The following is an 8,890-nucleotide window of genomic DNA, read 5'->3' on the forward strand; positions in this document are numbered from 1 at the left end:
GTTCCCAACGGTCTGTGATATTAATTTCTTTGCGTCATTCTTACATCCTCTTGGGTAGTTCGATACCTGTTGGTGTATGTAGTCTTTCACATAATTTCTTTTTTAAAATCTTGGAGTACACATTATTTCGTACATTTTCGCTTTAAGAACATTAAATACGCATTTGTAAGATTAGCTGGCAATCTCTGCTTTAGAGTAATGGTGCTAACATTACATTCGAACCATCCACAATTCTTTTTAATGTATGCAGTGTAGTGACCTGCATTGGTTGTAGCTCCTGCATGGTAGATTATACCTACTGTTGTAAAGGTTTTCTTTCCAAGTGACACTTAACCGTGTGTGAATACAATCAGTTTGCAGTTGTTTTTGGTGCCATCTGCATTATAACGTAGAAGCATAAGTATTTTGTAGGCACTATGTGATTGTATCAGTAAGGTGGAGCAATTGTCTGAATTGTAAATAGTACATAATCTGCCATGGTTTGCATTTTGTACAAGTTGCTGAAATGGAATGCTCTCACAATTTGGTATGGAAACATACACAAATTGGTCATTTGGGATTTCTTCCTGTATTACTTTGCTACAGAGAGTGCATGTATGTTTCCACAAGTACGAAATCTGGAAGATTTCATTTACAGGTGTGCTTTTGTTTTCCAATACTAATAGTATGTACATTAGAAATTCTTGTGGATCTTCTTGTGAGTTCATAGTGAATCTCACCATTCTAGCACAGTCGTCCAATTGTTGCCTTACTCCATGAACACTGTATGTGTTGTCAGGATTGCTTGTTGCATTTCTATGCAGCACTAACATTTGCAAACACAATTGGTCTGTACTGTGGAGGTAAATATTGTTAACAATTGGTGGTAATTGAAATAGAATATTCATTGCTACATTTGCATAGCAACGTCACTTTCATTTGCAAATTTGAATGGTCCTGCAAGTTCTGTATCTGAGCGCATTTTTCTGAATTTCTGTTGCTTCTTTGCCGACGTCCCTGGTTTACATTCCCTAAAAGGTTCTACTATGTTTGCGGTAATTGATGAAACTTTAGCTTCTTTTCTTTTCTTTCCGGAATTTGCTGTTGGATTCTGTTGCATTTCTGTTTCATTTAGTTTTCTTTTACCACGTTTTACTTTATCTGGAACAGGGTATTGTTTCATATGAGGGGTCTATAGTGAACGCAATCTATTGTATTCTAGAATACAAGGAATATCAGCTTTGACTATACTTGCAGTTCATTAGCAATAGACCGTCAAATGTACGTAAGCGTGATAATGCTACGTAGCTTATGCTTTCCTTAAAGACTGTGTTTCCTATATCTATCCATGCTTTGTCTAGGGTAAGACCTTGGGATTTATGAATGGTAAGTGCATATGCAAGAGTTAGAGAAAATTGCTCTCTACGTACATACATGTCTTTGAAGAGAAGGAATCGAGCAATTGAGCACCCTATCCTTTTCACTTCTGAAACTTTATCAAAGCGAATATTGACAAACTGAATGTTGCTATCACGTGGGTATGATTGAAAGCCGACAACTGTGCCCAGTGCTCCATTAACTAGCCCTTGCTCCACATCAAGGTTATGTTTAAGCATTACTCTACAATTTAAGGATAATTTCAATATTTTTTCCAACCCAGCTGCGTTGGAGATTGAATTTTCTAAACTATTTAGTCTTGTTGTGGCTTGCTCACACATGGGTACTGTCATACCATGTACGTCTATTTTGTCTGTGGCGCTAATTTCCAGTATTGGTTGCATTTCTTTACTTATTGTTTCATTGAATTTGAAACAGCTTGCAAGAGTTGGTATTAAGGCCATACAATTGACATTTCTGTGCGCTATTTGTTCCATAACATCAGTTGCACATGCATTTTTGCCATAAAGTGCATGTATGTGCCAGTTATTCAATACAACTTGTGCTTCTTGCGATAATACATGAACTCTAATACTTTTTAAGATGTTGGCATAAGTGAGATCTGCAGATTGCCGCATGTTCTCAGTTAATTCTCTATATTGGAAATGTTCCCAAAGGTTAACATTACCTATGCTACCAACAGTTTTCCAGCAGAGTTTGTGGCCTAAGGTTTTAAAAATCTGTTCACCTTTCACTGGTATCAATTGTAGAATATCTCCGAAAACGATAATGTGTTTCCCTGCAAAGAGTTCTTCGTTGTTACTTTTAAGTACTTCTTGCAATTTGAGATGAATCAAAGCCAACATTAAGTTGGAGACCATGCTCACTTCATCGATTAGTAGCATTTTCATTTGTTTCAATACTCTGCGTAATTCCATTGCAGCTTCTGCAGAAAGTTTGTAGTAGTCTAATTTATTTTGATGCTCTACTGGAAGCAGTAGTAATCAGTGTAAAGTGACACCGCCTATGTTGTAGGCAGCTAGACCTGTGGGGGCCATTACAACAGCTAACAGTTTGTTGTTTGTCAATTGTTGAAGGAACTTGCTGATGATTTTGATTAAGAATGTTTTCCTTGATCCAGCTTCACCACCGACGTACAGCAGTATAGGTTTGTAATTTTGGCAGGTACATTCTTAATTTTCGTGTTGTACACCAAGTACAATTTGTTTTGTTACGTCTTCAAAAATGGTGCGCTGATCGTTGTTAAGTTTTGCTTGTTGTACAGTTAAATCTTCTGTATCTTCTTGATACTGATACATGGTGTTTTCTACTTCTGCCATAGCTACTTTAGCCTCATTTGCTATTAGTGGTTGTCCTAGTGGTTCTTGACTTCCCGTTACAGAAGGTTGACTACTGTCGGAAGAGTCCTTATCTAGTTGGGCCTGAAGTAGTCCTTCCTGTTGCTGCTCCTTGTGTAACATTGTTTTGTACTGCGTAAAGTTCACATTGGTGATAGCGCTTTCATTTGCTTTGAAAGCATCGTCATAGCAGTCATAGTTATCTAGTATGTCTTCCTCTTTTCTCCATGGTTTGAAAAGTTGTAACAGAGACATGTAATATAGTTCTTTCTGTTGAAGTACAATTTGTTTTGTTACGTCTTCAAAAATGGTGCGCTGATCGTTGTTAAGTTTTGCTTGTTGTACAGTTAAATCTTCTGTATCTTCTTGATACTGATACATGGTGTTTTCTACTTCTGCCATAGCTACTTCAGCCTCATTTGCTATTAGTGGTTGTCCTAGTGGTTCTTGACTTCCCGTTACAGAAGGTTGACTACTGTCGGAAGAGTCCTTATCTAGTTGGGCCTGAAGTAGTTCTTCCTGTTGCTGCTCCTTGTGTAACATTGTTTTGTACTGCGTAAAGTTCACATCGGTGATAGCGCTTTCATTTGCTTTGAAAGCATCGTCATAGCAGTCATAGTTATCTAGTATGTCTTCCTCTTTTCTCCATGGTTTGAAAAGTTGTAACAGAGACATGTAATATAGTTCTTTCTGTTGAGGACTTTTTAATGACAATTTTACATGATTAATTAAGCTTCGTTTGGTTAGTTTCACTAAGCTCCCTTCACAATTGGTCACTCTATATCTATGTTTACTTTCATCAGGTTTTACATTATTTTTGTATGCAAAGTTTTGAGCTATGTGGTATAGACACATTCTTTCCAGAGTGCTACTCCTGTTTGGATAGTATGTGTCCAGTAAAACATTTTTCAGAATGTCTTGGCTGTTGGGATCATTTCTGGCAATTGTTTCTATGTCCTCATATGATTTTATCACTCTTTTTCTAGATTTTGCAGGACCAAGACTGAGCCATACTATGTTGGCTGATTTTCAATACAAAGCAGTACCGGTTAAACGATATGCTGCTTCATAAGCGCCACATTCTCTATGAGAGAGCATTTTTTATGCCTAGGCTGTACAATTTCTGTGATAATGTTTTGTCTGATGCTAGGTCATCCCAGAGGTCTTGAAGCTGTTTTTTCTGCTTTTGTTAAGTAGGCTGTAACATATCGTGCAACAGCAGTGGAATTGTCTGCAATGTACTGCACATCTATGTTTGCATTCCATAAGAGGGCAATGATTGCATTGTAATCATTGATATATTTTGATTCTTCCCTTCTTTTTATGTAATACGTGTTCTTAGGTGATTTACTTTTAACACTATGTCGAACTGAAGACATGAAGTTGTTTACTTCACCTGTTTCTGTAACTGGTCTAGGGAAACCAAAGCGGCATTTGGTGTAGTATTTACCTTTGTTTTTGTATTTGCGGCGACAATATTTGCCACATTTGTGTCTTTGAAATTGTAAAATCTGCCCATGCAGCTCACTATGTGTCTGTTGAGAAGGGATTTCACAAGTGACATATTTTTGGATAAACTGCAAAACAGTGATGTCACTGTCGTGACCAAATTTCGGTGCACCTTTGATCCATAAAAGCATGTGAAAATGTGGTGCTCCTCTGGCCTGATATTCTTTTCTCCAAAAGAAGTGCTGCACTTCTCCAAGGGGAGGAACAGTTTTATTGCAAATAAAGTGTAGGAAGGCAATGAAACAATGATGGAAATATCTTGACACATTAACTGGATCTAGAGAGCAATGTTCTCCAGGTGTTAATAAATCTATGTTGTTTTTGTTGCTGTTTGCTATGTGTAGGAACTCATGTAAATCGTCCCATGCATATTCAGCACAACTTAGCATAACAAACGAAGTTGGTGGTCCTAGGTTTCTGATCATACAACGCACGTCTCCGTGCCGTCGGAACCAGTATTCCTTTGTACCACGCATGTTTGAATAACAAATTTGTTATACTTGATTGTAAAACCTCATCTCTTTCCTGTACCTTTTGTATTAACTGCGTAGCTGACATATTTTGAAAGTGTGTACCAGATTTTAACCAGGTTACTCACCGTAGCGACCACCTTACTCCTAATGCATAGTCCCCTTTCCTCCATACTTATGGGACATCTCTCCGTCCTGTGGGACGGGACCGGAGCACTTTGTAAAAAGCATCCAAAAAAATTCCTCTCTTTCTTGCGCGGGGCCCAGCCGTAACTCGCCCACCTTGGCATCGCCCATCAGTCCTTTTCTATTGCCAGGTCAGAGACCTATTAGCAATAACAGAGGAACCTTATTAGAGGGGACGGCGGGCGGGCGTATGGAGGAAAGGGGACTATGGACTAGGAGTAAGGTGGTCACTATGGTGAGTAACCTGGTTATACTCCTACGTCCCGTCCCCTTTCCTCCATACTTATGGGAGATTCCCAAACACTAACAGGAATTACGGGTTGATGGAAATACCCCTTACTGAAAAAAGGTTCTTCAGCACAGCCTGACCATACTGAGCATCAGCTCTTGAGCTCATGTCAAGACAATAATGCTTACAAAAAGCAGATGGGGAGGCCCAAGTAGCTGCCCTAGCGATGGACTCCCAGGGGACATATTTCTGAAAAGCAACCGTGGCTGCCTTGCCCCGCACCAGGTATGCATGAATACCCTTAGGAGGTTTCAGCCCTTGGTAAGCAGGCGGCGATCCACCGAGAAATAGTTGCCTTAGACGCCTGCTTACCCTGAAAGTTACCAAAAGTCACAAACAGTTGAGAAGAACTCCTAAGCTCGGACGTTCTGTCCAGATAGAATTTAAGAGCCCTTCTGACATCGAGACAGTGCAGAACCCTTTCTGCCTCTGAGGTAGGGTTCGGAAAAAAGACCAGCAGGGAGATCGACCGATTCAGATGGAATTCAGTTACCACCTTTGGCAGGAAAGCAGGATTCGTCCGTAGGACTACCTTATCCTTGTGAAAGACCAAAAAGGGATGCTCCAGCGACAAGGCCTGGAGCTCACTCATCCGCCTTGCTGACGTAACAGCGACCAAAAAGGACACTTTCCAGGATAGGTACTTGAGGTCCACCATGGCCATTGGTTCAAAAGGCTTATGGCACAACGCCGTCAGGACTACATTTAGATCCCACGGCGGGTGCGGACTACGATTTGGAGGGTTGAGGCGTGTCAAGCCTGCAAAATGCCTCTTAACCACTGGATTACACAGAGAGTAAGAACATTGGTCCGTAGAAAGATAAGCGGAGACCGCTGAAAGGTAAGTTCTGCATGACAGAACGTGAACACCCGACTCTGCTAGGAAGGATACCAAGGACAGCACCGTGTCAATCGTAGCCCGCCCTTGGGTCCAACTGTTTTTCCAAACACCAATGACAGAACCCGAGCCATTTACTTCTGTATTGGGATCTACCCGAGGGTTTCCTGGCTGCCTGGATAATACACATGTTATCCGCAGACAAGCTAAGATGGTCTAAAGACTTGAACTCAGGCACCATGCCACCAAGCTGAGCGATTGGGGGGGGTGCCACATCTACTGTTCCCCCTAATGAAGAAGATCGGGGGTCACTGGTAACCTGATTGCGGATACACCGACAGGTGTTGAAGTCCTGAGAACCAAAACCTGGCCGGCCACCACAGGGCTATGAGTAGAAGGGAACAGTTCACTGAGTTCTTCAGCTTCCAACTTGCTCGATGGACTAGAGGCAGAGGCGGGAAGGCGTAAGCTCTCATGTTGTGCCATGGAATCTCGAGAGCATCCCCCAGAGAGGAGGCTCCCAGCCCCCCTCTGGAGGCATACTGAGGAAGCTTCTTGTTTACCGCCGTAGCGAAGAGGTCCACCTCCGGTGTGCCCCAACGCAAGAAAATCCATGAGAGGACCTCCGCCTTCAACTCCCACTCGTAGCTGACCACTGTCCGCCGGCTGAGAGCATCCGCCGTGACATTCAGCTGGCCCGGGATGTGCACTGCAAGCAGCCAAACACCATGACGCACAGCCCACTCCCAAATCTGGATGGACAGGTCCACGAGAGGGGGATACTTGGTTCCCCCTTGCTCGTTGATGTAATACATCGACACCACATTGTCCGCGAGTATGCCGTCCACCTTGTTGGCTATGATCGGTCTGAACGCCCTGAGTGCTAGGAAGATAGCCAGAAGCTCTAAATGATTTATGTTGAGGAGCTTGTCCTGAGGTGACCAGAGATCCGAGACCTGAAGAGGATCTAACGTTGCACCCCACCCCAGGAGGGAGGAGTCCGTCGTGATCGTCACCGTAGGGGCTGGGTCCTGAAACACCGCACCCACCGACAGGTTGCTAAGAGATGACCACCATTCCAGGTCCACTCTCATGGATGCCGGAATCATTATCAGCTTGGAATCCGGGTCCACAGCCTGACACCAAGAACTCCGAAGAGCCATCTGGGTCCGCCTCATCTTGAGACGAGCAAGAGGAAGAGCCAACACGCCCGAGGCCATGAGGCCCAGAAGCCTCTGGAACCACCAGGCCGACATGCTCTCCGACTGCGCAAACATCTGACACGTGGCTAACAGAAAGCCATCCTGTCTCCGGTCAGGTACACTCTGCAGTCGATCGTGTTCCATCGAAAACCCAGGAAAATCAAGTCCCGCAAGACCATCATGGAAGATTTCCGCCAGTTCACCGACAGCCCAAGATGCTTTCAACGGACATGGGCTGCGTAAGAGCCAGTCGTCCAAATACCGATACACATGGATACCCTGCAGATGAAGATAGCCTGCAATCACCGACATCATCTTCGTGAAGACACGCGACACCGAGCTAAGGCCAAAAGGAAGCATGCGAAACTGGAAGTGCTCCTCTCCCAAAGAGAAACAGAGATATCTCCTGTGTGGATTCCAAATCAGAATATGCATGTATGCATCCTGAAGATCCACCACACTGAGCCAATCGCCCCTCTGCAAGGAGGACCGTATCTGGCTGGGCGTGATCATCTTGAATTTCTCTTGGGGTAGGAAAAGATTGAACTGGGAAAGGTCTAGGATGGTGCGCAGGCCAGCCTGGTTGGGTTTGAGCACCGTAAACAGCCGGGAGTAGAAGCCCTCCCCTCGTTCCCCGAGGGGAACGGGTTCCACAGCTCTGAGGTCCAGAAGTCTCTGAACCTCGGCTTTGAGGGAGGGCAAGCCCGACAGCTGAAAAGGAGGGTTGAGGGGTGGGGTAGGGGTTAGGGGTAAGCGGAAGCCCGCCCGAGCGACTGACGAGACCCATCTGTCTTCGGTGATGGACTGCCACGCCTCCCAATGAGATGCAATGCATCCTCCCACCGGGGTCTCGTGTGAGCGCGAACATTCATTTTGTAGGTTTTTCGGTGGTATTGCCACCTGAACCTGAGGAGGAGGCTGAGGAGCGGGAGAAAAGCCGAGTCCGTTGTTGCCTACGGTGGTTATTCCCCAAAGGGGTATCCACTCTGCGAGATTTCCGGTCAAGGAAGCCCCTAAAGCCAGAGGAGGGTCGGCTTTGCGACAATGGTCTCTGGGTTTTGAAAGTGGCCTTAACAAGGATCAACAAGGTCTTAGCTGTCTGAGTGCTATCCTTCGTCTTGGTGAGCTCTACATCTGTTGTAGAATGAAAGAGCTCCTTACCATCGAACGGAAGGTCCAACACCTTGTCCTGCACCTCTTTTGAGAATTTAGTGGCATGCAGCCCCCCAGCATAAGGCCCCGAGCCGAGGTGTCTACGTGATGAGCCGCAGCCTCCAGGAGATCCTGGGCCAAGACCCTGGCATCAGATAATCCCGCCTTAAAGTCTTCCAGCTACTCGACCGGGATGAACTCCTCAAACTCCAACAGACCTTTCCACATCGGCATATTAGCCCCCGCTAACACCAGTTCGGCATTGGCCTGCCTGAGTTGCAAAGCTGAGTTGGCGGACGTTTTTCTCCCAAGGGAGTCAAGAAGCTTATCCTCCTTTCCCAGAACCTGAGTAGCCATTGTGGAAGAGGATGCTGCAGGCCTGGACTGCAAAGTGACCGCAGCCACAACTGTGGAGGAGGGGGGTGGACAAGACGACAGGGCCACCTCTTCCGAAGAATGCAGCCTGTATCGCGCGTCAATTTTCTTATTGACGAAAAGTCCAGAGTGTGGTTTTTCCCAGACCCTGCGGA

This window comes from Ambystoma mexicanum, chromosome 5p (genome assembly GCF_040938575.1).
Source record: "Ambystoma mexicanum isolate Mex_15411 chromosome 5p, UKY_AmexF1_1, whole genome shotgun sequence".
In the NCBI taxonomy this organism is placed as follows: domain Eukaryota; kingdom Metazoa; phylum Chordata; class Amphibia; order Caudata; family Ambystomatidae; genus Ambystoma; species Ambystoma mexicanum.